The sequence below is a fragment of the Rana temporaria genome, chromosome 1, assembly GCF_905171775.1.
Source record: "Rana temporaria chromosome 1, aRanTem1.1, whole genome shotgun sequence".
Taxonomy (NCBI): Eukaryota; Metazoa; Chordata; class Amphibia; order Anura; family Ranidae; genus Rana; species Rana temporaria.
In genome coordinates, this window is record NC_053489.1 from 186123434 (window position 1) to 186142952 (window position 19519).

At 43.3% G+C, this 19519-nt stretch overlaps 1 protein-coding gene across 13 annotated transcripts in view; it reads right to left on the reverse strand.

Annotated features, from left to right (window-relative positions):
• NCOR2 (nuclear receptor corepressor 2) overlaps nt 1-19519 on the reverse strand; it is a 599120-nt gene that overhangs the window by 209560 nt on the left and 370041 nt on the right. The window lies entirely within an intron of this gene.

A 19519-nucleotide genomic window follows, 5' to 3' on the forward strand; every position in this document is an offset into this window, starting at 1 on the left:
GGCAGACAAGTAAGAATCCATCAGCGGCACAAGTTAAATAATACGCTGTCAGTTTGTTATACTAGAATTTGTAAGCGAATGTGAAAGTAACACCTGCCTTTTCTGTACAAAAAAAAAGGATTCAAATATCCTGCGCATAGGTTATCCCAAATAGCAAGAAAACCTCTAACCCGACCATTGAGAAGCAGCTTTGTGTAAATAGTGTGCAGAAGGAAAGAGAATACAGCAGATCAGTTTCGATACCTTCAGTATCATCTCCAGCAATAAGTCTCCAGCAATAAGTCTCCAGCAATGTCCAGATGCAAAGCAGCTAGCTGATAAGCATACAGGTCCCAACATACCATGTGCACTTCATTTAACCACTTAAGCCCCGGACCTTTAGGCAGCTAAATAACCAGGCCAGGTTTTGCGATTCGGCACTGCGTCGCTTTAACAAACAATTGCGCGGTCGTGCGACGTGGCTCCCAAACAAAATTTACGTCCTTTTTTTCCCACAAATAGAGCTTTCTTTTGGTGGTATTTGATCACCTCTGCGGTTTTTATTTTTTGCTATAATAAATATCCCCCAAAAACATATATTTTTTTTTTCCTCAGTTTAGGCCGATACGTATTCTTCTACCTATTTTTGGTAAAAAAAATCGCAATAAGTGTTTATCGATTGGTTTGCGCAAAATTTATAGCGTTTACAAAATAGGGGATAGTTTTATTTCATTTTTTGTATTTTATTTTTTTACTACTAATGGCGGCGAACAGCGATTTTTTTCGTGACTGCGACATTATGGCGGACACTTCGGACAATTTTGACACATTTTTGGGACCATTGTCATTTTCACAGCAAAAAATGCATTTAATTTGCATTGTTTATTGTGAAAATGACAGTTGCAGTTTGGGAGTTAACCACAGGGGGCGCTGAAGGAGTTAAGTTTCACCTAGTGTGTGTTTACAACTGTAGGGGGGTGTGGCTGTAGGTCTGACGTCATCGATCGTGTCTCCCTATAGAAGGGATCACACGATCGATGCAGCCGCCACAGTGAAGCACGGGGAAGCCGTGTTTACATACGGCTCTCCCCATTCTTCAGCTCCGGGGAGCGATCGCGAGGGGGCGGCTAGAAACGAATAGCCGCGCCCTCATCCCGGATCGCTCCCCGCGGATTTCCGACCGCCGCATGTACCGGGGGGGTCCCGATCGGACCCCCGACCCACGTCTAGGCAGCGACGTGCGGGCACGTCGTTCTGCCTGTACGTGCCATTTTGCCGACATATATGTACATGCGGCGGTCGTTAAACGGTTAAAGTGGTATTAAAGGTTCTTTTTTTTTTTTTAAAGGGGTTGTAAAGGTACAATTTTTTTTCCTAAATAGCTTCCTTTACCTTAGTGCAGTCCTCCTTCACTTACCTCATCCTTCAATTTTTCTTTTAAATGTCCTTATTTCTTCTGAGAAATCCTCACTTCCTGTTCTTCTGTCTGTAACTCCACACAGTAATGCAAGGCTTTCTACCTGGTGTGGAGAAAGCCTCTTGAGGGGGCGAGCAGGAGAGTCAGGACGCTCTCTACGTTGCAGATAGAGAAAGGAGCTGTGTGTTAGTGGGCGTCCTAACTCTCCTGTAGTCCAAGGAAGGGGGCGAGCACAACACTCCGCACCAGGGAGAAAGCCTCGCATTACTGTGTGGAGTTACAGACAGAAGAACAGGAAGTGAGGATTTTTCAGAAGAAATAAGGACATTTAAAAGCAAAATGGAAGGATGAGGTAAGTGAAGGAGGACTGCACTAAGGTAAAGGAAACTATTTAGAATTTTTTTTTTAACTTTTACAACCCCTTTAAGAGGGAGGGGGAAGGAGTAAGGGACAGAGGATGACAAGGGTGACCCAGCCCCCCCCCCCCCTCCATGGCATATAGAATGAGCTCTGTGAATCAAAATAATGACAAGGCTACTGCTGAGAGGCTAAGGGGGTCTGTTCTTTGTAAAAGGAATAGGGAGTCTAGACAATATTTCTCATTTTGCTCTCACAGAACCATAGTAAAGTTCTCCATTTGTAGGATTTCAGTTAGCTTGGCTAGCCAATGAGATTTGGTTGGCAGGGTGGTACTTTTCCTCATGAGAATACACGCCTTTGCAGTAGTTAAAAGCGGTCTTAAAAGTTTATTTTTTTATTTCTGATGGACAGAGGGGTATCCTGTAATAATAAAGCTTGAATCGCTTTTCAGAATGCAGCTAAGCAGTTGCTCTCTGGCGTTCAATACATAATCCTGACGTATTTTGAATGCCTGTCATTTGCCGGCTCAGCGGGGATCAAGGAGCGATCCCTACTGAGCAAGCGGACAAGAAAGGTACGGATCCTCACAGGATCCGTACGTCTGAAAGGGGCCTTACAGTTACAGCATACATGCAGCATTTCTCCCTTTTCTTCTCTGAAAAGGAATGATTATCATTTATCGCTTCCATGGATATTTTCCTACATGTTGGAATATTTCTTTCTTCCAGAGATCACACGAGCAATCACATAATTTGTTTTTATTGAGCTGTGTATACTCACCAGCTTAGTCAAACAAGACTGTAGTCTGCACATTCCACAAATACAAAGAGTGCCCACAAGTGGTCTGATTATAACATTGCATCTGACTACACTATGCTAATATTCAGATAATGACACAAGAAAATGGGAAATAACAATACTAAGGCTGGCTATATAGGTCAAATTTCGAAAGAATTCTCTTTTAAAAATCATACATTTTGTGTGTTTTGTGATCTGATGGTGCCACCATTTATTTCAAAATGTGTTCAACAAGCCCATTGCTACAGAAATTCGTTTACGTAGCTGGGAATCTACTTTTCTTTCTGGGAATTTTCTTTTCTTGCACATGCGCATTTCTTTTACAATTACATTTCTCGCATGATTCTCCCATCATTGATTAGAAAATCGTTTGTTTTAAAAAAAAAATTACAACATGCCTGATTACTCAAATTCGATGGCCGCACTAATGGTGCGAAATTTGAACAAAAATTATTCGATAAGATTCTCTAAAGAAAATTCGACTTAAGTATGGCCTGCCTTGATCAATACTGCTCACCACCATCACAGGAGTGAGCTCTCACACGCTGAGCTTAAAGCTACTGCATATGGAGGGAAGAGAGAGCATGTGGTGAGGGAGTTGGAATCAGAGAAAGAGCTCACTCCTGTGATGGTGGAGGTGAGCAGTAATGACTAGGCCTCACTTGGCAACATCCTGGGAGTATTCCAGTCAGGCTTCTGGAGGTATGTAAATGTCCTACACCTATATTAAAAGGCATTTTTCATCTTTGTTTAAAGCTGCACAGCTTGTTTTTTTCTGGAAGGATCAAGTATTTTTATTAATTTTTTTTACTTCTTGTAGAACAGATATAACAAAACACGTTCAATTTAATATTTAAAGGGGTCTTCCAGTAATTTTTAATGTTTATTAAAAGTCAGCAGCTACAAAAAGTGTAGCTGCTGGCTTTTAATAAACATACACTCACGTGCTCCACGTTCCAGTGATGCGCCGGCTGGGGCTCCGCTCCTCTCCTCTCCCCCCCCTCTCCGGCCGGCGTCTTCATTCTAAGTGTGGGCACCCGGCCGTGACAGCTTTCGGCTTCACGGCCGGGCACCCACTGCGCATGCGCGCGCGGTGCTGCGCCATCCGGTTGGACAGGCGATCGCCTGGGACCTGTCACGTGTCCCAGGCGATCGCCTACAGGGAGGGGCTGCCAAAAGGCGATCTGACTGTTCGCCTTAGCAGCCCCTCGGTGGAAGGAGGAAGTGGGACAGGAAGTCCCACTCCTCCTGAAGCCCCCACTCCCCCCCCAAAAAAAAATTACATTTGTAAGGGGGCGAGGAGTGGATTAAGCGGAAGTTCCACTTTTGGGTGGAACTCCGCTTTAACAAAACAAAAGAAAGGAGTTCATTGGGACGATTTAGGGCCCTGGTGCCCAACCTGCAGCCTGAGGCAACATGCAGCCCTTTGGTGTTTGAATTGTGGCCCTCAGGTTCTAGCAGTCAGTAGTAGGAGCATTGATTTGTTATGGGGTCTTTAATAACAGTAATCTCTGTTCTCCAACATGTTCCTAAAGCAGGGGTGCCCAACATGTGGCCCGCAACCTCCTGCTCTGGGATGGCGGGTTGGCAAGCCCAGATCGTGGGTTGCGGACTCGCCATCACAGAGCGTCAGTGTTGTGAATGAAACTGGCGGTAGAGAAAGGGAGTGGCTGCAGAGCAGAGGCGCACAAGCCAATGCTTCCTGTATAGCGCCAACTCCTGTCACAGGTGGAGTGATACCAAATGCACTCTGTCTGGGACAGCAACAGCCGGCAATACCTAAAGGGAAGACTTTTATTAAAGGCAAGTTTAGTACTAAAATCACAATGCATATTTGGGCATATCTGTTCTGCAGTGGTTACAGGGCTGCTTTCAAACTGATCCGCAGGTGCAGCGCAGTGCATCTGCAGGTTACCTGCACATATATTATATGAATTATATGGGGAGCCCCATACACTACACAGTTGTTAGTAATTTTATAAGACTGAACAGAGTTTGTACAATCATATCTAAACCCAATATAGTATATTGCAATGGACAGTCCTAGTATGTGGCTTCATATTTTATTTTTTTTCAGACCAAGTACGTTTTCGGCAAGTACACAAAAATACCTCAGAAAACCAGTATCCTTGTAACTTCCTGTGTACTGAAATGAAATTTCTAACAATAGTATCAGGCTTCCCAGCTATATTCTGTTAACTGCAGATCACCTAACCTTATGTAATGGAGAGAAGGGGAGGAGGAGGTGTTTGTAGTCCAGATTAGGAGAGAAGACTAAGGTGACAATGCTGCTTCCCAATACATACAGTGCAGCGAGTGAGCCTTGTCATCTTAAAGCCCGGTACACACGATCGGCTTTTCCGCAGACAAATCGTAGGGCTTTTGTCCGAAGGGCTTTGGCCATGAACTTGTCTTGCATACAAACGGCAAAGAATTGTCGGCCAACAAACACAAAACTACATGGTGTTTCAGCTCTTTAGCACCACCCTTTGAGCAACTTCTGCTAATGTTGTGTTATGGTTAGCATTGCTTCTGAGCATGCGTGTTTGTACTTTGGATTTTTGACCGACACGATCAGATAATCCGACAACACACATTTGTTGTCGGAAAATTTTAAAGCATGCTATCCAACATTTGTTGGCGGGAAAATCCGACAACAATTGTCCAATGGAGCATACAAACGGTCGGATTTTCTGACAAAACCCTGCCATCATACAATTCCCATCGGAAAATCCAATCGTGTGTACCAACATCCTTTAGTCTTACTGGAAAGATCACCAAATACAAAATGACCGAAAAAGCCCTAAAAAGACGCCAATGCAGCCAGCACATCTAAGGCCTAGTTAGATGCAATATTTTAAATGTTTGATTTTGGGATTATATATGCTTTATTTGTGGAACAATCTTAAAGCGGGAGTTCACCCGAATTTTTTTTTTTTAACATTAGATTGATGCTCATTTTGTCAAGGGGAATCGGGTAGTTTTTTTTTAAAAACGAAGCAGTACTTACCGTTTTAGAGAGCGATCTTCTCCGCCGCTTCGGGGTATGGTCTTCGGGACTGGGCGTTCGTATTTGATTAACAGTCTTCCGACAGGCTTCCGACGGTCGCATACATCGCGTCACGAGTAGCCGAAAGAAGCCGAACGTCGGTGCGGCTCTATACGGCGCCTGCGCACCGACGTTCGGCTACTTTCGGAAAATCGTGACGCGATGTATGCGACCGTCGGAAGCCTGTCAATCAAATAGGGACGCCCAGTCCCGCAGCCCATACCCGGAAGCAGCGGAGAAGATCGCTCTCTAAAACGGTAAGTACTGCTTCGATTTTAAAAAAAAAACACCCGATTCCCCTTGACAAAATGAGCCTCAATCTAATGTTAAAAATTAACATTTCTGGGTGAACCTCCACTTTAAGTTAACTTCCTGACACGATTTTTTTTTTTTTTTTATTGCTGTTCTGCTTAAAACATCACATGGATTATGGTCCCATTTCCACAATTCTTCATCAAACTCACTGGTTGTAATCAGGGCTTAATAAGAGGGCACACCTGGGCACTGCCCAGGGGCCCCAGCTGCATGGAGGGCCCCTGCACTTTCCCCAAAGCAGCTAGACCTTGAGCCCGCGCTGCCTCGAAATTGGGGGCCCCATGATGGCACTGAGAGTGATAGATACACAGGGGAGGCAGGGGAGGCAGTCTGCCTCTTACCTACTTGATGTCTGTTTACCTGCACTGTCATCATTGTAGGGGCCACAGAGCATTACTTTGCCCAGGGGCCCATGATGCTATTAAGACGGCCCTGGTTGTAATACGTTTCTAGTTTTAAAATAAAGAATGATCATGGCCCCTAACCATTAATTCTATTACTTCTATTTGGAAACATCCACAGTACAGCAACTACGTGCCATGAATAAAACAGCAAAGGCTGGCATTAAACCTTATGCTTTATAAACATGAATGCTACAGACGTCACTTCATATTATTAAAGAAAAGCCGCTTTTTTTTTTTTTAAATCAAAAGGTGAGATAACATGTAACAAACAGGGATCATTGGTTAAAATGTAGCGGTCGGTTTCACAATGTAAATGTCTGGACTTCTGCAGCACGCACATGGAGCACACAGGAACAAAGGTCACACGGATACCAAGCAAGCCATCTGCAATTAAGAGAAAGGCTCTCTGCCAGCCTACAAGAAGAATTCTACTTAACTCGTTGATGAGCGGAAAGGTTCTTCCTCCCAAAATGCATGCAAAGTGTGTAGGGGGAAAACTGAGCTCACCAATTACACAGATTGCAAACTTTTAATATTCACATTGTGGCTGCATCTGAACATTTTGTCTAAGTGCTTTCATCACAATTAATGATGATGGATTAGGCTTCCGTGACAGCTATTAGAGAAATAGCCTCGGTTACATTGTACCAAGTGTTTGATTATGTATCGCTTCGCTGGAACCAAGCCATTTCTGCTGTAAGATTTTACAGTAAATGAAAATTAGCTTATCGGTCTTTACTGACTAACAGACAAAAGGAGAAGTCTCTGATCCTGAGCTAGCAATTCAGTTTGATGCTACAGACAGGGCTGGGAAGAATCCTGCATTAGAGCAATTCAAGGGGAATTCCAGGTGCCTGTAATCCATCTTGTAGTCAAATTTTTTAAGTGTATAATATAAAACCTAAGAATAATCTTCTGTAATGCCGCGTACACACGATCATTTTTCGGCATGAAAAAAACATTGTTTTGCAAAAACGTCATTTAAAATGATCGTGTGTGGGCTACACATCATTTTTCAGGTTCTGAAAAACGTAAAAAAAAAAAAAAAATCGAACATGCTGCATTTTTTAGCGTCGTTTTAACTACTTGCCGACCAGCCGCCGTCATTCTACGGCGGCAGGTCGGCTCTCCTGGGCGAGAGCCCGTCATACTACGTCGGCTCTGTTTGCGGCCACTAGGGGCGCGTGCGGGTGCCCGGCGGGCGCGATCGCCGGCAGGGCACCCGCGATTGCTCGTTACAGAGCGGGGACCGGGAGCTGTGTGTGTAAACACGCAGCTCCCGGTCCTGTCAGGGGGGGAAATGCTGATCCTCTGTTCATACAATGTATGAACCGAAGATCAGGGCTTCCCCTAGTGAGGCCACCCCCCCCCCCCCCCCCACAGTAAGAACACACCCAGGGACATACTTAACCCCTTCACTGCCAGTGGCATTTTTATAGTAATCCAATGCATTTTTATAGCACTGATCGCTATAAAAATGCCAATGGTCCCAAAAATGTGTCAAAAGTGTCCAAAGTGTCCGCCATAATGTCGCAGTACCGAAAAAAAATCGCTGATCGCCGCCATTACTAGTAAAAAAAAAAATATTAATAAAAATGCCATAAAAATACCCCCTATTTTGTAAACGCTATAACTTTTGCGCAAACCAATCAATAAACACTTATTGCGATTTTTTTTACGAAAAATATGTAGAAGAATACGTAAAAAAAAACTGAGGAAAACTGAGGAAAACATTTTTTTTATATATATTTTTGGGGGATATTTATTATAGCAAAAAGTAAAAAATTTTTTTTTTTTCAAAATTGTCGCTCTATTTTTGTTTATAGCGCAAAAAATAAAAACCGCAGAGGTGATCAAATACCACCAAAAGAAAGCTCTATTTGTGGGAAAAAAAGGACGCCAATTTTGTTTGGGAGCCACGTCGCACGACCGCGCAATTGTCAGTTAAAGCGACGCAGTCCCGAATCGCAAAAGGTGCTCTGGTCTTTGGGCAGCAATATGGTCCGGGGGTTAAGTGGTTAAACAATGTCGTTTTTCGGGTTGTAAAAAATTATCGCGTGTGGGCTAAAACGATGTAAAAAACCCATGCATGCTCAGAAGCAAGTTATGAGACGGGAGCGCTCGTTCTGGTAAAATTACCGTTCATAATGAAGTAAGCACATTCATCACGCTGTAACAGACAGAAAAGCGTGAATCGTCTTTTACTAACACGGAATCAGCTAAAGCAGCCCAAAGGCGAATGGAACTTCCCCTTTATAGTGCCGTTGTACGTGATGTACGTCACCGCGCTTTGCTAGATCATTTTTTAAAAACGATGGTGTGTGGGCAACGTCGTTTTAATGATGAAGTTGGGAAAACGTTGTTTTTTTGGACATGCTGAAAAATGATCGTGTGTATGCGGCATTAAGCTTTTTGATTAATCTGTTTGACAAACTGAAAAAAAAAAAAACAGTGGATCCTGCTAGAAATCCAGTGAGTCCCTAACTTTTCTTAGTAAGCCGACACTGAAATGTCAAAGTAATTATATCTCAATAACTCTGTGGACTACTAAACACCTCCCCCTGTTATGTTATTAAAGCGGAGTTCCACCCATTTAAAAGTCAGCAGCTACAAAAAGTGCAACTGCAGACTTTCAATATTCAGACACTCACCTGTCCCACGGTTCAGCGATGCGGGTGCAGAAAGCCTCACTCCTCCCCCCTCCTCTCCGCGGCGCTGGCATTCTAACTGTGGGCGCCTGGCTGTGGCTTCACAGCCGGGTGCGCACTACGCATGAGCAAGCCGCACTGCGCGCTGTGAATGGCCGGGCAATCTTCTGGGACCTGTGATGTGTCCCAGAAGATTGCAGGGAGGGAGGGGGAGAGGTGAACTTCCTTTTGGTGCCAGGGGAGGAAGTGGGAGCTGGGTGCCTGTATAAACAGGGTACCCGCTCCTCCCCTAAAAAAATTATATGCCAAATGTGGCATGTCAGATGGTCACCAGCACGTAAAGCAGAAGTTCCATTTTTGGGTGGAACTCCACTTGAGGAGAGGAGAAAAGAAGGCGTAGTTCTGAAATTCTAACACACTTTCATCCCTGGAATGACAATGCTGCTCCCCCATAGATACATTACAGTGCGTAAGCACTGTCACCCTAGGACATGAAGCGTGTTACTGGCAGGATTACTAGATGAAAAAGGAAAAAGCTTAAAATATGCAGTCACCACATACACATATAAGGACTGTTAACCTGCAATATGTAAAAAAAAAAAATTTTTTTTTTTTAGTTTAGATATACTTTCATATTTTGAAACTAGAAAATATATATCAAGCCATGCACAAACACTGAATACAGTATTCATACCCCTTGAACTTTTCCACGTTTGTCATGTTAGGACCCAAAACATAAATGTATTTTATTGAGATTTTATGTGATAGACCAACACAAAGTGGCACACAATTGTAAAGTGGAAGGAAAATGATAAATGGTTTTCAAAATGTTTTACAAATAAATATGTGTGGGGGGCATTTGTATTCAGCCCCCCTGAGTCAATACTTTGTATAACCACCTTTCACTGCAATTACAGCAGCAAGTCTTTTTGGGTATCTCTACCAGCTTTGCACATCTAGAGAGTGAAATGTTTGCCCATTCTTCTCTGCAATATCGCTTAAGCTCTGTCAGATTGGATGGAGAGCAATTGAACAGCAATTGGATTTAGGTCTGGACTGTGACTGGGCCATTCTAACACATGAATATGCTTCGATCTAAACCATTCCATTGTAGCTCTGGCTGTATGTTTAGGGTCGTTGTCCTGCTGGAAGGTGAACCTTCACCCCGGTCTCAAGTCTTTTGCAGACTAACAGGTTTTCTTCTAAGATTGACCTGTATTTGACTCCATCCATCTTCCTATCAACTCTGACCAGCTGCCCTGTCTCTGCTAAAGAAAAGCATCCTCACAACATGATGCTGCCACCACCATGTTTCACAGTGGTATGTTCAGGGTGAGGTGCGGTGTTAGTTTTCCACCACACATAGCGTTTTGCTTTTAGGCCAAAAAGTAAAATGTTGGTCTCATCTGACCAGAACACCTTCTTCCACGTTTGCTGTGTCCTCCACATGGCTTCTCACAAACTGAAAATGGGACTTCTTTTGGCTTTCTTTCAACAATTACTTTTTTTCTGGCCACTCTTCCATAAAGATCAGATTTGTGGTGTGCAGGACTAATAGTTGGCCTGTGAACATATTCCCCCACCTGGGCTATGGATCTCTGCAGCTCCTACATAGTTACCATGGGCCTCTTGGCTGCTTTTCTGATTAATGCTCTCCTTGCCCGGCCTGTCCGTTTAGGTGGACGGCCATGTCTTGGTAGGTTTTCAGTTGTGCCATACTCTTTCCATTTTCGGATGATCACATAAAATCCCAATAGAATACATTTACGTTTTTGGTTGTAACATGACAAAATGTGGAAAATTTCAAGGGGTGTGAATACTTTTTCAAGGCACTGTATGGCTACTTTTTCTACTGTAAATTTACACAATGGGAGGACATGTTTATACATATACAGAATTTATGCAACCCAATGGGTTTATATACTTTTTCTAATTAACAAAGCATGTATATAATAAAAGTAGAAATGGCCGGATGAAAGACTTTGGAATCTCACTTTACAGTTCCCAAATACACTGTACTTATCCCACAAATATATTATTTGTCCTGTCCTATTATAAATCCCATTTATTCTGGGCGTGAAAGGGGATTGAAATGTTCTGTTTTCATTAGAGATTCTGTAAAACCTACATGCTTAGTACATAAAGCGGAGTCCAGATCTGAGAAATCAGTCCTGACCAGCTGTCCCCAGCACATGCGATTCTGAGCTCTGTCGAACTGCTCAGAGGAGAACTTTGGCATTCAGTGCTAGAGGATATAAGCGCCAGGAATAAATTGAGCAGAAAAACATGTGTGCTTCTTCTCATTTTTTCAACCCCTTTTGGAGTTGTATACTGCAACACTGTGTCCAGTGTGCAATTATTGTTTATAAGTAGTACTTATGTCCTAAAAGAGACATCATTGTCTATGTCCTTGACATACATTGTTCCCAAGTTCCCCAGTGTCAGCCCTACCCTCTGTCGCAAAATTCTCCAGCTCAACCCCACCACTTTACACTACATTCCACATATTTTACAATGCCATACTTTCCATGGTATGTTGTCTGTGGAGACTTACCTTTGGCTAAAAACTTTGAAGCAGAAATGAAATGTTCTTAATGGAACACAAACATCTGCTACTCTTCTTCTCCCTTTCACCCCTCAACAGCCTCCCTTCTATTGTACATTTCTCCTTGCAGCCACAATCTTTCTCTATGGACCCCAAACATGCTCAGACCCACCTAAACAGTTCTGTCAATGGTCATTTATCCCATCATGCTTACCATGATCATCTTCTTTCTGCCTTCTGTTACTCTTCTTGGTACGTTATCAGCTCAAGCGCCATTTTCTTCCATGCTCAGCTGCTTGCTTTTGGTCTCTCAATTTTCCATGGTCAGTTGTCTCTCCCATTCACCCCCTGCCATGACCAGCTTCCACTGTATTTTCTATTCTGCCTAGTCCACAACCAGTTGCCATACTGCCTCCCCTTTACCTTTCTCCAACCCTTACAATCTGCCTTATATTTAGCACCTTTTCTCTGTTTTCTGTACCCCTCAGCTCCACATTAATTTACTCTTTTCTTTTCAGATTTAGTGAGAAGTCACAACTGACCAAGTAAAATATTGGGCAGTAAAGCATATAAGTGTGTTCTGTTTGCAGAGAGGAAAATATTAACGTTAAGGAAGAAATGCAGGCAAATGTTTATCTTCCTGTGCAGTGGGGCTGTGCACACACTGCATGGGTTAACTGTTTTTATGTAAGGGTGAGGAGAGTGGAGATACACTTACCTAATCCGAAGATCCCGTGAGCGCAAGGCCGGTCCCCTCCGCATTATAGGGTCTTGAGAATGGACTGTTCCTGACGTGATCATGCCCAAATACCGTCTCTGCACATGAGGACAGCAGAAACAGTCCAGAGCTGAATGCGGGTAAGGGTTGTTTTCCTGCAAACAGGTGGAAAGAAGACCAGTCACTGTGTACATAAAGACAGAACAGTAGGGACTGGTCTTTATTACAGGAAAGTCCTGCATAGAGGAAAAGTGAAGAGTTTGATGCTTGACTCCGACAAAGAACAGGAAGACATACACAAAGGACACCAAAATTCAAGAATACTCATGGCTCTTATATTTAGACATTTATTTTGCCTAAAATTCAGCTTTAAGCCTCATTCATACGAGGTGGATCCGTTTCAGCGGAGTCCGCCAGCCCAGCAGGAGATCTCTCCATTGATCTCTGCTGAGCCGGTGGATGACAGGTCCGTCTCTGCTCACGTATCGCCATACGTCTGTCTTCAGTGGATCAGATGGCAGACAGGCGTTGGCGCACACATCTCAGCCGACATCCATCTCCCCTTAGGAGTCAATGGATGGCCCACTCAGATCCGCCAGAAAACGGATAGACGGATGTGAGCGGGCTTGCCGTGTAAAAAGGGCCTTAAAGTGAAACTCCAGCTTTTCCTCCCCAAAATAACAGATGCATTATGCATGTAAAGCAATCACAACCCCACTGTCATTCTACTTTAGCTGTATATAGCAGGTTTTTGTGTCTGCGATGTCACTCCTCCTGCCTGAATTTTAAAGTTCTCTGACTTCCTGTTTCCTTCCTTTGCCAGTCCTGATACTACATGTCACATCATTCTTTGAGCCTCTGTAGTTTTGGTTGGGCTATAGGAGTCACTTGTAGCTGCTGTGGGAGTTGATGTGGGTGGGGCTAAGGATTACTGTGGGCGTTTCTGGGTACGCTTTTCTGTGCCTTTCTAAAATGCGTAGCAATGCATGTCGCACTTTCCATTTTTGAACGCATGACAACCCGCAAGAAATTGCACACTTTGCTGTGCGTTTCAAAAATGCATGGCAATGCACATTACTTTAGCGTTACCATTCGTTCACATTTGCCTGTTTCCAAACACACGGCAACCCGCAATAAAAAAATGCATGCTTTGCCGTGTGTTTTGAAACTGAACAGCAATTTATGTCACGCCTGCGTTACCATTTAGGCTGTGTTTTCATTTATGTACTTTGCTGTGCGTTTCAAAAACACATAGCAACGAATGCACGACAACCCGCACAAAAACATGCGCTTTGTCGCACATTTTGAAAACACACGGCAACGCACATCATACTTATGTTACCATTTGTTTGCATCTGCGCATTTCCGAATGCAGGCAACTCACAAGAAAACGCACGCTTTGGTGAGCGCTTCGAAAACATGTGACATTGGGGTTTATTTACTAAAGCTGGAGAGTGCAAAATCAGACTCACTTCTGCATAGAAATCAATCAGCTTCCAGTTTTTATTGCCAAAGCCTAATTGAACAAGCTGAGGTTAGAAGCTGATTGGCTACAATTCACAAGCTTTAGTAAATCTACCCCAATGTGCAGCTCGCTTGCATTACCATTTGTTTGCATCTGCATGTTTCTGAGTGCAAAGCACCCTGCAATAAAAAATGCATATCAAAAACGTGCAGCGACCAGGGAAGAAAATATGTGCAAAAACAAATGGCAACGCGCGTCGCATTTGTGTTACCAATCGTTCACATCGGTGCATTTCCAAATGCACAGAAATCCACAAAAAAAAAAAAAAAAACACGGGCCATTTGTGTTACTTTTCTTTTGCATCTTCGCGTTTCTGAATGCAAGGCAACTCACAAGAAAATGCACACCATGCCATGCTTTTCAAAAATGCACGGCAACGCTCATCGTGCTTGCGTTATTTGTTTGCATCTGCGCGTTTCCAAATACACAGCAACCTGCAAGAAAATGTATGCTTTTCTGTGCGTTTAGAAAAGCACAGTGCGCTTGCATTACCATTCCTTCACATCTGCGTGTTTACAAATGTACAGCAAGCTGCAAGAAAACGCATGATTTGCCTTGTGTTTTGGAAACATGTAGCAATGTGCGTCATGCTTGTGTGACCATATAGGCTGCATTTGCCTCAACTTGCACAGAAAATGTGTGCTTTGCTGTGCATTTTGAAAACACGTGGAAATGCATGTCGTGCTTGGGTTACCATTTGTTCACATCTGCAAGTTTCCGAATGTAGGGCAACCTGCAAGAAAAAGCACACATTTTCTGTGTGATAGTGATCGTCTGTGATAGTTATGCTGGAAGTCACGTGACTTTCATGTGGTGCTGTAAGTACCAGGGCGATCTATTCATCCCCCTCGGCATCAGTACAACTAGCTTTCCCAGCAGGCTGTGCATATTATATGGAGGGCTTTCCTTTTTTGAATAATGCTGTGATCTGTGAGGCGGGACTTGGGAGGTTTGGACTCTTCCTGTAGTAGTTGTAACTGGGCAGGACTAAATGCGAATTCGGATTTATTCCTTCCCACCCACCATCAGAGCTGTGAAGACGTGACATTGTTTGCAGACTACAAAGGGGTGTGTTCTAGGCTAGAAATGCAGCAGGAAGTAGCTGGAAGGCCCGCAGTTTACAACCAGATTATACAGAGTGTCACATGGTACAAAGCCACAACTAAACCCAGAATATCAGGAGATCTGCAGACAGAGCAACATGGTACAGAGTTATGCTGGGACTGGTCATTCCATTCAGTTCTAGTGAAAAGGAAGCTGGAGTTTAACTTTAAGCCCATTTCTTCATGCATGTTTATGCCTGTGGAGGAAATGAGGATAACATCTCCGGTGTTGACTTATACCAGCGGAAAACAAGAGTATTTGGCAAAGAAAATCAACTCAGTCAGTTGATTCTTCCCCTGAGATTGGAGAGCCTTTAGTCCAATTAAATATTAATAAAAAAATCTCTAAATTGTATCTGTGCCCTCTTATAGGCTTAATCATACATACGTGCAAACAAAATGTGATGGGTTGGGACAAACTAGTTTTTTTTGGGCCCAATACAGTCAGACTGTCCATGATAATGCCATTTGTTTAGCATATACCTGACAGTGTGCTTCTTGTGCTTAGTGTATGCAGGGTCCCCATGTGTCTATAAGGTCTATGACCAGAGTGCATGTGTGGACTACCAAGTGAAGTAGGTGTGTAACTTGTGCGTTTAATGCAACAAATCCACACAAAAAATATTTACTGTGGCTAACATGTGGGATTATTTATGTGGGATTATTTATGTGAGGACATAAACTGCAGTACGATTTAGCTTTCAGTGCTGAGAACTCTGTACTGGTAGTACCCAAAGCAGAGCTTTTGGCACCAAAACAAGTGATTGACCACTTTGATCTCTTAAAAATCTGATTAAAATCTGGGACACTTAAAGTGCCGCGTTTCTTTACGTATGCATGGTCATGTGCTACGTATTCGATATGGTCCCAGCTCTGGGGTAATGGCAGCTCAACCCAGTGATTCTTTTTTTTTAATTGTTTAAAATCAGTCTGAAGTAAAAAAAAAAAAGCCAGAAACAACCTAAAACACAAGACAAACAACCCAAATCCCCAACACGTAGGAAGCCATTTCACGTGCCTCTACTTTTAACTTCTGTAACGTCGGATTACAGAAGAAAGGAATGTATGAAACTTCATAACTGCATCTGAGCATGTGATCGTTATGTCCTTACCAAGATATGGATAGCATGGTCCCTCCTGTGGCTGTCGGGGAGAAATACAAGACATCCTAGCACATACTGCCAATGTAAGCAACTACCAAAACCAGCTGAAAAAGGTTCATAGTTCTGGTGAAATCAATAGGTTTTAGCAAGGTTGACAGGAGCACAGCTGAAGGCAACCAACTATTGGACAGATTCACTAAGCTGTAAGAAACCAGACTTGGGCCCCTTTCACACTACTGCGACTTCAAAGTCGCACAATTTTACCGCAATTCGTGGCCGCGATTTCAGGGAATGCCTGTGTAAGTTGCATCAAAATCAGACCAAAGTAGTGCAGAGACTACTTTGAAGTCGGAACAACTTGATGTCGACTTGAAGTCGTACTAATATGAATGGTTGTCATTGGAAATCATGGGAAACGACTTGTCATGCCACTTTGCCATCACAAATCGTGGGACAAGTCGTATAAGTGTGAAAGGGGCCTTATGCAGGCCATATATGGGTCGAATTGTGAACAATTTTTTTTTTTGAAAATCAGATATTTGGTGCATTTTGTGATTCAGTGTTGCCACCATTGATTTAGAAACTTAACCAACCAAGCATTCTATTTCACCTCATGTTGCTACAATTGTTTGTTTTTCAAAAAATGTCCAACATCACTCAAATTCGATGGCCCGACCAAAAATCGGCCATTGCTGCTTCCCACTAATGGTGCGAAATTCAAACGAAAATTCTTAGTTAAAATTTTCTTAAGAAAATGCTTTCGGAATTCAACCCGTGTATGGCCAGCTTTGGCCACCCAGATTAGCATTTTGTTCTTTTAAGTGGGGTACACACTATAAAAATAAAATAAAAATCGGCCGATCTTTCGATTTTTCTTGTTGTTTCACAGCAAGTCAGAATCGAGGAAGGAAATAATGTATGAAAATTCTTATATGATAAAGGCTTTTTTTTGTGTTATTGTTTCTGACCATGCGCAGTCTTTCTTTTCTGATTCTTCTCGTACGAAAAATCAACCGAAGAAAGTTTGTTCTGCTACCGTACGAGAAAAAAATTGAAGTTTGTCCCTTCGGACATTTTTGTTTGGAAGGTCGGAATCGGCTTTCGAAAATGATGTGCACACTGTCAGAAAATTGTACGATCGTTCCTAAGACGGAAATGTTCACCCAATTTTCTTACCCTTTTATTTCAAATATATACATTTTCCTTTTATAAAAAAATATTCTGTAATCAAACGTAGGTGACAATCTTGTCCTCCTTGATTTAATAAAGGCAAATATACTGTGTACTTCAAGTGCATTTGCTCCTGAACTGAGGGGAAGCTCTGCTGGTTTCTACCATCCAATCATGTACAAGTTTTTTTTTTCTTGCATGTGATTGAGTATGCTTTGCAAAGTGAAGCTTTACCTCATTTACTAAGCTCTAGAGCAAATTCACTGTATATTTTCCTTTAGTAAACCAACCCCAGTGTACAATGCAACTGTGAATCTAAAATGCAATGCAAACACACTTTTTTTATAACTATTTGACAGTCCTCATTGAGTAAACCATTTGCAAGATTGGGCTCTCTATTGTTGTCTCACACAAGAAATTAATGCCACAGCATTTGGAAAAGGGTGATGTGGTGATCTAAGGTCTGTGTAGGGGTAGACAGTCAATTGGATGAACCAACAAGGCTCTAGTATTAAAGTATAATATATATATTTTTTTAATTAAATAACAAACACATTATACTTATCAATTCTATTGCACAGAGTGGCCCCGATCCTCCTCTTCTGGGTTCCCCCACCAATGCTCCAGACGACTCCTCTTCTCAGGGTGCCACCATAGGAAGATGCTCCCTTTGGTGGCACACCTGTGGGCTTGATGCTGAACCGCGCTGCCTGCATCCATAGACACAGACAGTGCAGCTCGCCTCCTTTGTCACAAGATTTGACTGACAGTAGCAGGATCAAGCGAGGACTCAGGTAAATATAAGAGGGGGAGAGGTGGAGGGGGTAGGGAGGGGGAGATACTAATACCTAAACATTTTTACCCTAATGCAGGGAATGCATTAAGGTAAATAATGTTTAGGCTTTAAAACCACTTTAAGCCAGATGTATCTAATATTATAATTATTATTTATATGTTCCAAAAAAGGGGGGGAATGAAGAGAAGAATGGAAGGGGAATGGAGAGAGTGGAACAACTTTTTCTTACAATTTCTCACAATTTTCACGGTGATATTCCTTCACAATCACTATTCCACACAATATTCCAGTCTCAACTCACAATATACCTATGTATAATACAGTTAAACAGGTCCACCGCCGCAGTTTTCCCCCTCGGTCGCCGCGGGAAGCTTTTTCCCACGTTTGGCTGCAACTCCCGAGCGATTTGGTGTCCTCTCCATAGGTAAGCCATACAGCGCTTGTTCCCCTAAGTAATGTGTTTCTCTACATATTTCAGATACTCCAACATTTGTTTATTAACATTTGATTGGCCTTTTGTGATAATAACTAGGGTTGTCCCGATACCACTTTTTTAGGACCGAGTACAAGTACCGATACTTTTTTTCAAGTAGTCGCCGATACCGAATACCGATACTTTTTTTTAAATGTGTCCCCAAATGCAGCCATGTCCCCCACATATGCAGCCATGTCCCCCCAGCCATGTCCCCCACATATGCAGCCATGTCCCTCTAGCCATGTCCCTCACATATGCAGCCATGTCCCTCTAGCCATGTCCCTCACATATGCAGCCATGTCCCTCTAGCCATGTCCCTCACATATGCAGCCATGTCCCTCTAGCCATGTCCCTCACATATGCAGCCATGTCCCTCTAGCCATGTCCCTCACATATGCAGCCATGTCCCTCTAGCCATGTCCCTCACATATGCAGCCATGTCCCTCTAGCCATGTCCCTCACATATGCAGCCATGTCCCTCTAGCCATGTCGCTCACATATGCAGCCATGTCCCTCTAGCCATGTCGCTCACATATGCAGCCATGTCCCTCTAGCCATGTCGCTCACATATGCAGCAATGTCCCTCTAGCCATGTCCCTCACATATGCAGCCATGTCCCTCTAGCCATGTCCCTCACATATGCAGCCATGTCCCTCTAGCCATGTCCCTCACATATGCAGCCATGTCCCTCCAGCCATTTCCCCCATACCTTTGCCGCCGCCGCATGGAGAAAATCACAGCATTCATTTGAATAGCTGTTTTGCCCGCGCGTATAGACACTCCCCCTTGCTCGGCATTGGACAGATCACGATCACCCATCCAATCCCGAGCAAGGGGGAGTGTCTATACGCGCGGGAACACTACAGCTATTCAAATGAAAGTTGTGATGTTCCCGCACGCCGTTTAACCAATGCGCCGGCTTTCGAATGCGGCGGCGCGATGCGGCAGCAGCGGCGGGGGGGGGGGGGGAAGTATTCTATTTAGGTATCGGGGGTATTTGCGCGAGTACGAGTACTCCCGCAAATACTCGGTATCGGTCCCGATACCGATACTGGTATCGGTATCTGGACAACCCTAATAATAACTATGTATAATTTTTAGAATTCTCCTGACG